This window comes from Ovis aries, chromosome 2 (assembly GCF_016772045.2).
Source record: "Ovis aries strain OAR_USU_Benz2616 breed Rambouillet chromosome 2, ARS-UI_Ramb_v3.0, whole genome shotgun sequence".
Lineage (NCBI taxonomy): Eukaryota > Metazoa > Chordata > Mammalia > Artiodactyla > Bovidae > Ovis > Ovis aries.
Window position 1 is genome coordinate 72,233,334 of NC_056055.1, and position 17,086 is coordinate 72,250,419.

At 39.8% G+C, this 17,086-nt stretch overlaps 1 protein-coding gene and 1 long non-coding RNA gene across 4 annotated transcripts in view; one reads left to right on the forward strand and one right to left on the reverse strand.

Moving 5' to 3' along the window:
* The window catches only part of GLIS3 (GLIS family zinc finger 3), a 490,017-nt gene that overhangs the window by 95,550 nt on the left and 377,381 nt on the right, over positions 1–17,086 (reverse strand). The window lies entirely within an intron of this gene.
* LOC132659177 (uncharacterized) lies at positions 5,711–10,881 on the forward strand. Its single transcript, XR_009599236.1, has 2 exons — positions 5,711–6,018; positions 8,462–10,881. It is a non-coding gene; the product is annotated as an uncharacterized LOC132659177 (long non-coding RNA).

Here is a 17,086-nt window from a genome sequence, read left to right on the forward strand (position 1 = left end):
CATATTCTTCGAGGTCCAATTCAATGTCACTGCTTCCTCGAAGTCGTCTCGCACCTCTTCATTCCAAAATAATTTCTTCCTTTTTAGACACTGCAACAGCAATTTCTCTGTATCACTCTGATAGTACTGCGGTTTTCTACATTCTGTAATACTTATTTATACATTATATATGTGTGTGTGTCACAGAAGGTAAAAAGTCTCCTTGTAAACAGAAACCATGTCTGTCTAATCATGTAAGCTAAAACAGTGTTTCTTTTCACATGAAAGGTACTCTAAGTATTCGGGGAAATGTGTGAGCAAATAAAGGAATGAATAACAAATCAATAGCTGCTAAGGATTTATTAATTCTTTAGGGCAGCCTCTAAAGACAGATTAAATCATGTCTTCATAGCAATGCAAAGGGGGGGGGGAAAAAAGAGTGAGGTAGCATGCCGAAATTATCAACTGAGAATAAAACAAGAACTAGACAAGTGAAATCTCAACAGAAGTTTTTTGTTTTTTTTTTTAAGATACTGGAAAGTTTAATTTCTTATACTGCTCTCCCTGTTCACACTGGATTTCACTAGATAACAGTATTCACATTTATATATTGCTTATTGGAAAGTGTAAATGAGCAATCGTTCCGATAGGAAATGTTCATGCATTACTTTGTACTTCCTGTCTCTGATTCACCTGGAAGGGCTGGGAACAAATCCAACTTTCTACCCTCTGTTAAAGATTCAAGGTCCAGCATAAGGTTGAGAAGAAGAACACGGAAATTTCAAGTTGATCGGACCTGAAACGACACATTCTCGCCTCCTTTTTGACAACATACACAGACAAGACCCTCCATCTTCTGGACCCTGGTTGAGTAAGTGACCAGCTGTGGCCCTGGTCTCCCTGGTCACCGCTCCACATTCAGCTTTTAGCGGTGCCAGGATCTCTTCACCCCTGAGGTAATGCCAACCAAAGTAAGAGCTTGCCCATGGTATTATTTTTGTCAAGGCATGGAAGAATTTTACTGAAGGTAATTCTCCCGCTCTCACCTGAGGACTGTGTATCTTAGAATGATGCATGAATCTCATGAACTTCTAACACGCCAGTGAGATGAAACTCTTCTCTTTGGTCACGGAAAAGGAGGCCTGGTTCAGATAAGTTCTTTAGAGTAAAGCCAGAGACTGGACTCCTCTAGAGACTTCCTATGGTCTTTGCAGCTTCTACCAAAGTTATTTTCATGTTTCAGTTCAGTTCAGTCACACAGTCGTGTCCGACTCTTTGTGACCCCATGAATCGCAGCACGCCAGGCCTCTCAGTCCATCACCCACTCCCGGAGTTCACTCAGACTCATGTCCATCGAGTCCATGATGCCATCCAGCCATCTCATCCTCTGTCGTCCCCTTCTCCTCCTGCCCCCAATCCCTCCCAGCATCAGAGTCTTTTCCAATGAGTCAACCCTTCCCATGAGGTGGCCAAAGTACTGGAGTTTCAGCTTTAGCATCATTCCTTCCAAAGAAATCCCAGGGCTGATCTCCTTTAGGATGGACTGAATGGATCTCCTTGCAGTCCAAGGGACTCTCAAGAGTCTTCTCCAACACCACAGTTTAAAAGCATCAATTCTTCGGTGCTCAGCCTTCTTCACAGTCCAACTCTCACATCCATACATGACCACAGGGAAAACCACAGAAGCTACTTATTCCTCCTTTGGACACTGGCATTACTTGGTCTTTCTTCTTATCTACCCGCTGCAGTGAGCTCCAATCCCCTCTCCAAAAAGCTTACCACACCCTAGAAACCCAGACTAGAAAGTCAAAAATCCAAAGACAGCATGGAAGGATAATGATGGCTGCCAGCACAGCGAGTGTGTACATTACATCTCAGAAACTCTGTTCAAGACTACGCTAACCTTGCTGGTTCTAACAGTATGGGGAGAAATAAGACTAGGTCAAATTGAGGAAGCAGAAACAGGTGTTGTCAGTATTGCATGTTGTCCCCTTAGCTGGAGAACATGATGCAATTTTTCTTCCCCAGATGTTCTGCCATCTACAAGACTTAGAATGTATGCTTTCGTTCTCAGTGTCTACAAGGAACTCCAGGCCCAACGGTCTGCTGTGTCTAACTCCACTCTCAAATGCTCTACCCCTCATGCTGCTCGCCTGTCATTATTTTTAGCACCTCCTCAGGAAGATATTATTGGAAGTAATTTCACATTCTGACAATGCAAGGACCTACTACAAGTTGTAGCTACTTCAGATCTCTGTAAAGAGCCCTGTGCACTGGTAATTTTTAGCCCATTAGAAATATGTATATACATACATATATATATATATATATATATATGTCTATACACACACACACAGCACAGATACTAAGGGAAGGAAAAGTGCCATCAAAAGACATATGCCCTTTTATCCCCATAATCCTTCAAAGTAGAACAAAGGAAAACAGATGTGTTGTAGAGTCAATCAACATTTAAAGCCAGTGTAGAGGGCATATTTTAGGTCTGACTTTAAGGGGGGAAATATAGATATTTTATTTTTAAATAGAAATTAAGAAATCAGCAGGGCTCCATGTAAATGCAAATCTTACAAACAAAAAATAGACACTAAGAAATAATAACTTATCCTTCTGAGAATTCTGTTTTATTGTCCACAGAAAGCAAAGTCTGTGCTTTTTAGCAGAAACCCAAGAGTCTGTTGACAATGGGAAGCACACATCTTTGTGAAGCTCCCACAGTAATCAAACTTCAAGGAAAGGTAGTATGCGAAATACAGGCGACTTAATTTTTCCCTAGTATTTTGAAGATCAAAAGAATATCTCTATTCTACCAATAAGACAGTCCCCCCACCAGTCTTCTACCAACCCACTGGGGGAACCAAGCAAATTCCTTGGTTTCTCATGTCATTACCACAGGCTGAAATGATGTAACAATAATAGCAAACAGGGGTGTCCCCCTGTGCCAACTCTCTAATCAGTTTCAAAGTATGTTTTGTAGATTCTCACTGACACCACTCAAAGGAACTGGTCACTTGTGGTCTCAAAAGTTTTACAACAAATTGTGTGATTAAATTCTTTAAATACATCTGTCCATTACTAATCCTCTTTTGCCAACATCCTTTTCAGAGAAAAATTGCGGCGCTCCATGGTGCCTGATTTATATTTCATTTTGAGAACAGGAAGTAAAGGGATTAAAGTTAAGGATTAAAACACTTACTCTTTACTGCATTTTTTTTTAACCTCCTGAATGGCTTCCTGGTTGCCATGGCTACTCTTCACTGGTCCTTAGTCTTGAATGCATGTCTTTGCATTAATAAAATATTTTAAATGCAATTTCATGGAAAACAATAGGGAATGTAGCTTTAACTTCAACTGCTCTTAAAAAAAGAAACTAGAATATTAAAAAAAAATCTTTTTTCTTCATTCTTTTATTGGCATCCTCCAGAGTGAAATGAACTAAGAGACAGCATAGGGACAGTCTAAAGATATACAAATGAAAACCAGAATTATGCAACAGGGGCACAGGATATTACTTTGAGATAGTGACTTGGCCCTCATCTTACAAACCAGTGTTTGTAGGAAGATTAAGGCTCTCTGGGAATTTCTCAAATGTTGCAACACCACAGAACATTTTAAAGCAAAAATGCACGTAAATGCAGTGTTGCAATTCCACACTGCAAATACCAGCCAGGAAATGAAAAACTGAGGCTTTCACCACCACAAAGTTAACTTAACCATATCAATGTAAATATCACTGCTTTGCATCCAAGTCATTGACGGCAGCATTTGCACAGCAGGATGGCCAAAGAGGTGATAGCCACAAAGAGCAAGCGCTGTCAGGGCTGAAGATGTCTTGCACGTACAGTGCACACAGCTGATGCCGAGCTGGGTGTCGAAACAGAAGGGTGACGTTGATAGACAAGTGAGCAAACACAACTGCGTTTGCGTTGCTCCTTTAAAAACGCTCCCCTGACATTCATTTTAGAATGTACTGCCTACATTCTTTTTAAAAGCCAAGGAAAACTAAGGAGTTGGAATAGTAAAAAATCCATTTTAAGATCTATTCTTAAAGTCCAATAGCAGAATAGGCTCCAGGATAAAGTGTGGAGTGCCTCCTAAAACATCACCCAGCCATTTTTCCCCAGTGCTCCCCAATGCGCAGTTTTTCTCTGCCTCCAGTGGTTTCAAACTATTCCTTTATCCCCCTGAGAGCCTACTGAAAGTACCTCCCCCACATCCAAGTATATCCATCATTTCTCACTTCTTCTGATTCCATAATCCCATTCAAACCACCTTCCTCTCATAATACTCACAGAAGATAGACAAGCTACTTGAAAACTTGTACTTGAAGCCATACTGATATATTAGTGGTAGTGAAGGGACTGTAGGATTGCCTTTGCCATATAATAGAACAAAATTACACAGGAATCTTCTGGAGACAGTACCTGGGAAAGAATGACTGTAATAGTGGAGATTCAAAGCAGTGTAACAGACTAGTGATATAGATAATTCCAGGAATAGGTGAGCAACTCCTACATCAAAACATGAGATAATTGGTGCTACCCATAGGCAGCACCGTAGAATCTGAAACAAACATGAATGGAAATGGCAAGTTATATACAGATCCACAAGGTATATAATCATGTTCCTTCTTTCCTGGCTTCAGGCTTTTCTTTTGGAAATCATTTCTTCTGGGACAATTCTGAAGATTTAGGGTCATCCCAGGATAGGCTGGGGTTACTATTTGGCTGTTTTTGCACATTTGAATCAAGAGGGAGCAATAGGAACCTACTGTTGAGAGGCAATTCTCTACAGGCATCTCAAGTTTCTCCACGTTGTGGCAAGATAGGCACTAATTGCCTTTTTAGACTATCTTTTTTAAGGATGTTTCTAGATCAAACAGGTTTGGAAAACTGACTGGGATAGTATCTTCCTTCTTAGCAAACAGCAGGCATACTTGCATGCATTACAAAGACCCCCCCACTTTTCGAAAAAGTTTGCTTTACGACACTTAGCTTTTATAAAAGACCTACATAGTACCTGTCTTTCACTAAGCAAAAGGAATTTAAGGAGGATTTTCACTTTTGTGGGGTTAAAAAAGAAGTTTTTTTTTCACTTTCACCAAAGTGAAAAGAAAAAATAGAGTTCAGCATTTGTTTTGTGGTGAGGTTTTATGGAGGCAGTGCACATTTGAAGCAGCGAGAGAGGCACCACCAACCTCCCTCGCCGGGAACTACACTACTCAGAATCTCACCATCAAGCCTCCATAGCATTGATCTCCATCCATGAACATCTATTCTTTATCTCCATTTATTTTGAGCATCTGTTAGCAAGATGTGTAATTGCTTCTCTGCTTTATACCATTTCTGTTTATGAAAGGTTTCACAGGAACACTCTACTTTTGAATGGCAGAAAAGATTTGGGTTCCCTATAGCATATTCAAAAGCAGAGACATTACTTTGCCAACTAAGGTCCATCTAGTCAAGGCTATGGTTTTTCCAGGGGTCATGTATGGATGTTAGAGTTGGACTGTGAAGAAGGCTGAGCGCCGAAGATTTGATGCTTTTGAACCGTGGTGCTGGAGAAGACTCTTGAGAGTCCCTTGGACTGCAAGGAGATCCAACCAGTCCATTCTGAAGGAGATCAACCCTGGGATTTCTTTGGAAGGAATGATGCTAAAGCTGAAACTCCAGTACTTAGGCCACCTCATGGGAAGAGGTGACTCATTGGAAAAGACTCTGACGCTGGGAGGGATTGGGGGCAGGAGGAGAAGGGGACGACAGAGGATGAGATGGCTGGATGGCATCACTGACTCGATGGATGTGAATCTGAGTGAACTCCGGGAGTTGGTGATGGACAGGGAGGCCTGGCGTGCTGCGATTCATGGGGTCGCAAAGAGTCAGACACGACTGAGCGACTGAACTGAAGCTCAGAACTTCCCTTGTGTAACACAATCCACTGAGTTTTCTTCATGTCACCTTGTGGGAACTCGGACTTAAGAAACTTGCGTAAGAAAAAGATGACACTCTGGCTACTGCTACTGCTGTGAGTAGTAACCTCACCTTCGTCTCTGACCAGGAAGTGTGTGTCTTCTGCCAGCCTCTATGAAACTGTAGCAGGCTAATTTATTACCCTGTACCTAGGGTAAAATCTCCGATGCTTTACCGTTCCTGCCAATTATTAGACCATCCCCAGGATGTATAGAACACTGGGAAAAATATTTTTGCCGGGTTCCTGTCAATATAATCCATTTGAATCACCCCAGATCAGTATGTAGCATCACACTGAGAGCCAATCTCAGGTAATTCAGCGAAAGAAATGTCACGTTAGCCAGCACGAATGATCTGCCCTCTTGGAATCTGGTCTAGCCTATAAGGCCTCAGGAAGAGCCTAAAGGCATCTGTCCAAAAGCTCATTAGGGTACCTAGTTGACCCCATATATATGGTAGAGGGTGAGAGAATGCCTTGAAGGAGAGAAGTGAGGGCTGGCAACACTATGGGTGCCAATCTGGGTTCAGGGTTCCCTACCTGGACGGTACTGCTGGCCCAGTCACCAAAAAAGGGTTTGGAAATTTTAAGGAAGGCACTCCAAAGCATGGGGGCCCCAGGGCTTCAGTTAGGGGCCCAGCTACCATCTTCTAAGAGAAGGCTACTACAGAGCTTCTCAGAATGATCCTCATGCTAAGAACTTGTCGACAAGTTACAAAATTTCCCATGTTGGAAACTCAAGACAGCCCACAGTAAGAATGGCAGAGTCAAAGGCGCACCAGACGTGGAGTCAGAACAACTTAGCTGGAGTAACTTCTACTTACTGAGAGTGCTTTGTACAGACACTTAGCTTCTCTGAGGCTTATGTCTTTCATCTCTAAAATGGGATTACAATAATAATTCTAACACTGATCTTGTATAATTGTGAAGATTAGAGAGGTAAAACGGTGTGAAAATGGCCAGTAAACTATGCTACATGAGTATCAAATGGTTCTTATTGTTCTTCTTCCCACTTCCCTTAAGCTTTTATTTTATAAGGGAAAAGAATAAAAACGGGTAACTGCACCCATTGTATTATTACTAGATGTTTTCAATGCGAATTCACTTCTTTTTGCCATCACTGATGGTTGAAGAGACATAAGTGGTGTTGAGTTCATGAGTGTTTTGCTGTGTTGAAATCTCTAATTAATTTCAAGCTTAATATTCTGGGGAGGGAGGGGGCTCATAACTGGGATAGAGATGGGAGGTGGGGAAATCATTATGAACATGAGGTTCCTCTGTTCATTTACGCCAAGGTTGAGGGTACCTTAATGTGTCTGAGTATGACTTGAAAATTGGGGAACTCGTTTTTGACATTTTTCCATATGAAGATACAAGATTTTTTTAAAAGAGCAGGGGAATGGATCATCCTTGATTGCTAATTTGAGTACAAAGAAATGAAACCTGACTTCTGCATCTGCTTATGTACAAACGAGAAAACATTGATGATGTCCCTTTACTACCAATTCTATTCAAAAGCCATACTGATTAAATATTACCTACAGCTGGGGCTTGAGTGCTAGCCTAGTCCAAAGCACTGCTGTGAATCACAGCTTCTTGCCTGACACGTTCTGTCACCTCTTTACTTATGTTTTCTGTTTTGAGCCTCCTTTTTCAGAGACCAATGATGTTCTTGCCTCACGTTGAGTGACAAAAGCTCCTCATGTTAGTGATTTTTACTACTGAGTAAAAGGAGCCCCATGTTTATATAAGATAGAAAAATAATATACAGAAAGATATATAGCAATGTTAAGCCACTGTGATCAACTATATCACAATTCTGCTACTACCTGGATTCTATATTTCCTATATCTGGGAGAACCAAATGAAGATTATGAGAAACATGATTGCCAGAAGTAGAGTGAGAGAGGAGAGCAAGGTCTAGTATAGGAGAGAAGACCGCAAGAGAGGCCACTAGCCATTCAGAGGATTCAGAATTCTAATGTCACACTAACTCTGCTACCAAAAACACTTGTAAGCCTGATTATAAAAGTATGTTCTGAGAAAGTACCGAGAGACAAGACCCAGAAAAATGTAGAAACAGAAATCTATACCTCAAATTTCAGTCGGGAAATACAACTGATAACCAGAATGCTTAAACTTTATGCTTGGAAAGATTCTAGAAATAAGATAAGGTTAGTTTCTTTCAAAAGAAAGAAAGTCAATGGGGTCTAGGATGGGGTTATTGAGAACAACTAGAGAATTCCTATTTCCTTTTTAGATACCATTAGGTGAAAGCCACACATATAATGAGCCTACAATTCAACAACTTATTTAACAAAGTCTCTCATGATAGCCTTTTGGAACCTGAGATAATGATAGCATTTTGGAGAAGACTGAGAAACCCTGAACTGATGATAGCCCTGCTGGATATGGTCATAACTGCATGAGCCATGGTATCTAAACAAAATTGATTAACAACAATAATCCAACCTAACTGTCTTATCTCCTTTCATCCTAGGTCCCTACTTCATGCCCCATATTCCCACCATAACTATCTTTCTACATCAGAAATCTGACCACAGTTTATCTTTAAACATCTGCTCCCTGTCAACCTCTTCAGTTCAATGCTGCCGCAATAACCAGGAAATGACACTGCCGTCTCCTGTGACTCTCCCTGAAACTGGTTTCTGTGACATTAATGAAATGAAGAGAACAGAAAGTCATGCAATCCATACACTAAAAATCCAGAAGATGGGTAATAAGTAAAAGTTGTAGGATAACAGGAATTTGAATGCAGAAATTCTACATACATCAGTAAGGTCATTAATGGGAACAAAGATGCATCCTTGGCAGAGAGAACTAGAGCTTCTGTGTGGGTGTTCCACCAAGGCAGATTTTTCACTTAATTATATAAAGAATGTTTGGACTAGACTTACTAAATAACAACAACAACAAAAAGATTGTCTTAAAAATCAGAAAGCTGAAGATGTCATGAAGGGACTTTATGAACATCTTTTGGGACTTTTTGAACGTGATTCCCCATACTGGACTCCAGGGAGGATGAGGTTCCATCTAAGGACTCACAATTCCAATGGACTACAGCTGTGCCCACAGCTGACCCTGTGCAGTGGCAGCACAGCAAGCACCCATCCCCAGAAAGAGGAAAAGCATCTTTCTATTCCAGTGAAAAGAAGAGCCCTGACAGTTAACTGAAGAGTTAGGACTCAACAAACAACAGAAACAGTGAGCATTTAAGATGTCACATGACACTCTGCTACAGTCTATAAAGAGGGGTCTGGATTGCCGAGTAGCACAATAATCTTTTTCCAAAATGCTCTGTGGAACGCCAAGGTTGCGAACAGTATGTCAAGACTTAATGGAAGGCTTTGCATCAGGCAGTACTAGCTAATTCTGGAGTACATTCTGTAGGTCTTGTAGGAAAACAGCATACCACCTTTGGCATCATACTGAGCTCCCTTTCCACTTCTAAACTTTCTCATTTCTCAGAAACACACTACAGAGAGCAGAGGTTTAAAAAAAGAGCCATCTTGAAGTCATCTTGACTCTAACAGCCAGAAGAATAAAATAAGATAATGTATACAATATAGCTCTGAAATGTTAAAGTATTAAATGTAGGCAAAATAAGATTAACACTGTTATCACATCATTATTAAAACAACTGAATCACCGAGATTGGATTCTGCTTGATGAGCAACTCAAGTGGTGCCCTGCAGAAGGCTCAAAGATCCTTCGTCAAGTTCCCCTAACTTTTCAAGTACAAATTCAAATAAACCAGCTGAGGCAGGAAAAGTCTCTTCTCCTCTTAGAAAATTCTTGCTATCGTCTGACTTTTGCCTCTGTGCACCACTAATAAAGGGGCTTCCCAGGTGGTGCTAGTGGTAAAGAACCTGCCTGCCAATGCAGGAGATGTAAGAGATGTGGGTTCAATCCCTGGGTGGGGAAGATCCCCTGGGGGAGGGCATGGCAATCCACTCCAGTACTCTTGCCTGGAGAATCCCATGGACAGAGGAACCTTGCAGGCTATAGTCCTTATGGTCGCAGAGTCAGACATGACCAAAGTGACTTAGCACACACCCACACACCACTAATAAAAGCCAGTTTCCCCAGCAGAAAAGGATGATGACAAGGTATTTTTCTCTATTGTAATAGCATTTCTAACTCCCATCCCTGTGGCCGCAGCTACCTCCTCCAAGGATGGAGCTCCGTCTCATACAGGACCTCAGCAAGCACTGGGCATGTGTTTCCTCACTAGCAGCGACCACATACCCACAGGATGGCTGTTATTACCCAGATTCCACCAGTGAGAAGAGTTTAACAGAGGCAAATTCAAAACAACAACAACAAGGTCTAAAGTGGATATAACAGGAAAACTCTCCTGTATGAAATCTATATTTACCCATTTCCCATTCACATAACACTATCCACAGGAAAACTGACAAGTGGTAGGGATTTTCAACCAAAAGACATGGACTCTCTCCAGTAAGTTTGTCTAGTAAAGATTTTAAAACACACAAATAAGACCACAAATGTGTTTCTAGTATGAAGAAAAAGCAAAATAGATATATAAACAATTCACAATTGTGTTATGATCTCAGTTTCCTTTGTTTTTAAACAGCTAAAATCCCTTTGAGGGTAAAATAAATTAATGGAGAAGTCTCAAGCGGAGAAAAACAACTTACTAAAATTTCAACAATAACTTGTCTTCTCTCTTAGCAACCCTTAGTAGACAACATGATGTAATTATAGTAGTACTAGTTAACCCTTAGTGGCCATGTATAACATGCCAGACACCGTGGTAAGCATTTTACTGTCATTATTTCATTTAATATGATAAAAACACACTGTATTAACAAACATTATATGATATAAACTTATGACAAAAATGATTGAATTAAAAGTTAACATACGATAAACTTGTATGATTTTGTAAGTTCTCTGATATATAACACAGAATTGTTGCTGTTTAAGCTGCTAAGTCATGTCTGACTCTTCAAACCCATGAACTGTAGCCTGCCAGGCTCCTCTGTCCATGGGATTTCCCAGGCAAGAATACTGGAGTGGGTTGCCACTTCCTTCTCTAGGGGATCTTTCCCACCTAGGGATTGAACCCTGGTCTCCTAGGGAAGCCCATAACACAGAATACATGTTTAAAAAAGCATCTGGTTATTTGCTTAAAGTATAATCCTCCTCTACTCTTTCAGCATGCTATCTATAAATTAATTGCATGAACTAATTTGCTTTGAATCATCACTGGTATAGTAAAAGGGAGTAAGATTAGTATATCTGATAATTAATTTCCTTATGTTTTCCTAGTGAATAATTAATTTGCGCTAAAATAAATTATATTTTGAGTTTTACCAGGCTCTGTTTTTGTCACTAATATCACCTTCAAATAAAGTAGCCTCAGTTAAATTTTAACATAATGTATTTTATTTTGTGGGTGTGATGGTCAGTTTTACATGTCTGTTTGGCTAGCCTTTCCCTCCCCAGTTATGCAACAAAACACTGATCTAGGTAAATTTTTAGAAGTGATTAACATTTCTAATCAATTTTTAATCCAATCAGCTGAAAAGGCCTTAAAAGCAGAACTGAGGTTTCCCTGAGAAAGAAGAAATTTCACCTGTGGGCTGCTCCTCCAGTCCTGGAAGTAGAAACCCTGGTACCATCCTGACTCTACCCTTCATCTCTGGCATCCAATCCATCACCACTTCCTGTCAACTCATTTTTCTCTCAACTGCCACTATCCTTGTCCAGGTCTCTATAGTCTTGTAAAACCACACACCATCCTATCTGGTACAACTGCTTTAGACTCCTCCATTAATCTATTGCACCCTACTCCCCACACTTGAATTCACCAGCTATACAATCAGCCCACCATCTGTCAAAATCCACCTTTAACATCTCTGATTGCCTCAAGGGAAAGGAGCCTATCTTACCATTTTTGCATTCACAAGCACTTATCAAAATATCGACACACAGTAAATGTAGGGTAAGTAGGAGTCAATCCTCCAGCACATAAGAAGCATAGATCCTTCTTAGGTGGGCAAAGTTGTGGGGGTTTATTACAATTAAAGCCAGGTGAAAAAGTCACTAGGTATCTTACATTTCTTTTGGCTCAGAGAGTCTTTTTTTTTTTTTTTAATAACAGCTTTATTGAGGTATAATTGATATACAAGGAACTGCACATATGTAATATGTACGACTTGATGAGTTTGGACCTATGCAAACACCCGTGATATCATAACTGCAACCAAGGTAACAGACATATAACACACCTCCCAGAGTGTCTGCTGTGTTCCTTCGTGTGTGTGTATGGCGGTGGTGGTGGGAGGGGTTCTCTCTCTTTTATCATCAAGAAGTCTTAATTTTGGAGAGTCAGTGAAATCTATGGGGTTTCTCCTTAGAAAAATACATTTTACATAATTTCTGAGATTTCATGGACTTTCTAGAACCCACTCATCCATGTATTCCCCTACGGTCCATGGACCCCAGGTAATCTCTGAATAGAACCAAGCATTGCAGATTCAAGTTTAATTTTAATTCCCTCTGGTTTAGGTCTCAACTTCCTTTCCTTCTTCTGGATCATTTTTGTACCACCATCCAAGCATCCATATGACCTACAGAAACTAGCTATTAGTCATCACTGAAAGAGGTCTTCATCTACAAGAATATTCAGTTCTTACAAAGAAAAATATTTCCAAGGACATTACTGTCCTGTTGTTGTTCACAATAGACCACCCTGGATTGCAGGTAGGTGTAACACTTTCTACCAAGATGGTTACCCTCTCACCTTTGAGGCCCTATGTTTGCTGTTCAAGATAGCTATGAAGATGGGGAAATGGAAAAACAGGGGGACTGTAACTTAAGCAAAGTCAAGGAGCAATTCATGGTACTGCAAAGAAGAAGCCCATACCTTCTGACATCCAATCCAGAAACTACTCTTGAGACCCAGCCATCTTCCCAGTATCCACATGAAAAGTTTTCACGTTAGGCTTATCCAAGCCCCTGTGTAAAGTCACCTGAAAGTGAATCTTTAGAGCTCATGATACAAACAAATAGAAAAATATTACTCATGGGTAGCAAAGACAAAATTCAACCGAATCTGAAGAGGAAAGACAAGAGAGAACTAGCAGGGGAAGCTGTAATTGCACGAGGGACCAGTTCTTCAGAAGTGGAGACAAAGAACAAAACCGAGGAGGGCCTGATGAGCTGTCATGATATCGTAAGACATAATGTTTAGGCAGCAGAAAGTCTGAAATAAATGCTTTTATTACAAAATCATTTTGATCAAGAATCCTCAGAATCTAATAAGAGAAAGGAAAGGAGAAGCTTGGAAGGTTTCTGTCAATCAATCAAAAAAAAGCAATTATCTAGGAACCATCTCTATAAGGTGGCTGTGCTAGGCACCGTACAGCCTGAACTGCTCACTGAAGCACCTGTCTTAAGGCCCTCATTCTTTACATAGTTGGCCAGAGCTCTGCCACATACTCCTAATTTTTTTTTTTTTTCTAATTAAGACTTTTCAAGGGGAATAGAACTAAAACTACTGTGCCACACATGACAAAGAATTGTGATAAAATCAAGAACAATGTAGAACTCTATAGATCTCCCCATTTCTTTCAAATAAGAGAGACTAAAACTTCACTTTAAGAGCGTCTATCAGTCACAAAGGAACTCCCAGACACACTGTTCCAGAAACGCTCTGTGTGACTTTAATCACAGCATTTCTCCTACTGCACAGAGCACATGTCTCCTTGCATTCTCGCTGGAACGTAATCTTTAAGAGGGCAAGTTAGTTCTCACTTGTTTTTAAATCCCAGAGCTGATGCAGGGTCTCACTTGCTACTTATGCTGACTGCTCGTGCATGTGCATGCATGCCCAGCTGCTTCAGTCACGTCCAACTCTTTGCAACCCTGTGGCCTGAAATGCTGCCTATGAGTCATTTTTTCAGGTGGGAGATACAAGTAATGCTTTTCGTTGTCTAGCATCCAGTTCCTCTCATGCCAACTGAGGAAAGGCTGCCAAAAGGTTTAACTACAACAAAGTAAGATGATTCTGACATCTACTGCTATGCTCTCAGCAGTAGAATCTTTTAAAAGAAGCTCAAACAGAAAGGTACAATATTTCAACTTAAGCAGAGTTTTAAATTTTTTTGCAGGCAATAGTTTTCTCATTTCTAAAGTGGTCATTTGAATGTGTTTCTGACCATCTCACCTCAACAGTTCCCCCTCTTTTACCTCCATGTCAACTTCCTCACTGCTTCCTTGCCTATGTTTATATTATTTTTTGTTCATCTTTTTTATTATTGCTGGATTTCATCAAGATAGTTTGGCTCTATGAGGACAAAGAATATGTCTGTCTTATGCACACTTGCATTCATGGGCCTAATCCAATGCTTAACACACAGTAGGTGCTTAATATTTGTTGAATGGAATAAATTACTTGAGAATGTATTTCTCAAATAATTTACAGAAGAGTAGTTTGATAAGATGTTCTAGAAGAAAAAGAAGATTGTTTTGTTGGCCAAGTAATATTGAATTAAATCAATCGAATTAATGTTTTTTTTCCGTCTGGAATATTGGTGTATCTAAAGCTCTGAGAACTCTTACAAGAGGGAATCCATTGAATATTATTCAACTCAGCATTCCCAAGTTTATATGATAACAAACAACTTTCTAAAAGAATTACCTGATAAGATTCTGTAGATTGTGTTCTAGAGAAAACACTTTGGGAAACACTGCTTTAAGGGCTAAAAAAGACACTGAGCTAGGCTCAGAGATGCGAGTATTTATTTTTCTGTATTCACAAGGCCGAAGACAGTTTCTCTGATCTCTCCAGAAAGGAACAGAATATTTTTCTAACTATCTATTTACTCTCATGGACAACCATCTCTACCCTTCCACTTTCCATCACCAAATGTGAATTTTCAATTCCTTTTCATTGGCTCCAATCATCATGTAGCATTAAAATGTTCTCAAAAGCACAGCTGGTTTCATATTGGATCTGCTTTAAAAAGAAGTCTCCAGGCAACTGGTTTCAACTCCAAATCAGTATTATCAACTGGGGGTTAACTTGGCTTTTTTTTTTCATTTACATTTAGTTATTAGTTAGCATCACTATTTTGAACTGAAATTGTTCATTTTACAAAAGCATACCTAGTGCCTTTCTTGAAATCTGTTACCCTCAACTGAGACATCAGGACATTCAGGCAGGTAATATGTCTCACCATCATTTGGAGGTGTAATGTAAGTAATCTGTCAGCAACAACTGTTAAGTAGAAAAGTTAATAAGTGACTCAAACACACACACACACACACACACACACACACACACACACACACCAGTGCCATTTTAATGTCATTGCTGTAATAACATCAGTTTTACTCAAATTCCAATATGATTTGCTAAATGTGAGTGGAAGAAGAGAAGCTACCAGTTCATCTTGAAATGTTATGTCTATAATATGTGTCTATGACTGACATTCCATTGAGAGTTAGAGTGATTCTTAATTTATTCCTGAGCAGGAAAAAATGGAAGGAAGGAGGAGAAAGGATGAAGGAAAAAAAGACTGTCAAAATCTAGGAGGACCTCTGACTGTGTACTTCATCTGTATATTCCATATGCCATGTAGATGATGACACAAAATAACTGATAGAAAAAGTTAAGTCCCACTAACTCTTCTATACATGCTTTCATTTAGGGGAAAAAGTATTTTTTCCACATAGCTTTTTGAAGATTTCAACAACTGCACAAAACAAGGTGAGCCTATGTTGTATTTAATGAAATTGTTTATCGTTTTGAGTATATATGGGGTGCTGGTGGCTCTGAGCAGATTCCAGAGTATTACCAGTTCTACATGAAGAGAGTTGCATTAAATAAGCAATTCTATTTCAGCCAGAAAGCTATATAGAGCTGTTCTCCAAGTAGAAAATACATATACATGTTGTATTCACATACACTTCAAATGCTACACTTGCTTGGTTTAAAACAGCCAGTGTTGAGATCACAAAAGTGAAAGTTAACTACAGTGGGTCAAAGGTGAATGTTTCACAAACATTTAATAAATCACACCCAAAGTTTGGAATCTTTGTGGAAGTGTGAAATGGACAAAGGATTCACGTCATCTCTAACTTTTGGCCAAGTATTCTTTCCATTCACTTTTTAAAAGTCCATTTGGATAGCAGGCCAGAGTTGAAGGAAACCTCCCTGCTTATGGCACTTGCAAGGTGAAACTGAAAATTTCTAACAAAGCTCACAGCCTTGAGGAGAATTTCAAGTGGCTTATTGTCTTAGTCTTTTCTTACTTCCCCACTCATTATCAGACAAAATTGAAGGACAGATTCTGCCTTCTGCTCTGTAGACTGAATTCTATTCTCACTGGAGACCATAGCTGGTGACTTGAGTATTTTGCTACTCATTTATCTGTGTAGCCCTCTATTTAATGGACTCAAGATCTGCAAAGCACATTCTATGGAAAAAGTCTGTACATCAGCTGATGGGATGTGTGGGTGTGCACACATCAGACAAAGAGAAAAGTTACTCTGCATGCAATGAGCCAAATCATCTCAATTCTTTTGCAGAAGAGGTTTTTTTTCTTTTTCCTTTGTTTTCACAGCTTGAATAATATTTAGCTGAGTTTTCAGGTTCTTGGTTTTCAGTAGGATCTAACAGGTGTGGGAAAGGGCCCCATGCCCATGACCAGGGCATCACTAGCGAGATCTCTACCCCTCCTAATAAACATTTGTCTTACGGGTGAGGGTGGCTTGTCACTGGCCATGATTTCAGAGAAAGGCTTCATAAAGCCAGCCATGTTAAGACCAAAATAATGTCATTTAGTGTCCAGGGGGAGGTTGAAAAGAGGATTAGAGGCAGGCAGGCAGGCAGGGTATATTAAAGGAGTCCATGACTAACAGGGTGTGACAGAAAAGAGTTTTATTCTTTTCAACAAAACAATTCCCTAGGGCTGGGACCATTACTCCACTGTGCCTTTATCACCTTGGAATTTTTATGGTTATTTTTGATGAATTCACATTTTTGTAAAGGCTTTTTGAAATAATGCCAATTTTCAATTTTTAATTAAAGTCGTAAATAATCTTAATTCTGCTTTAAAAGGGTTATTGT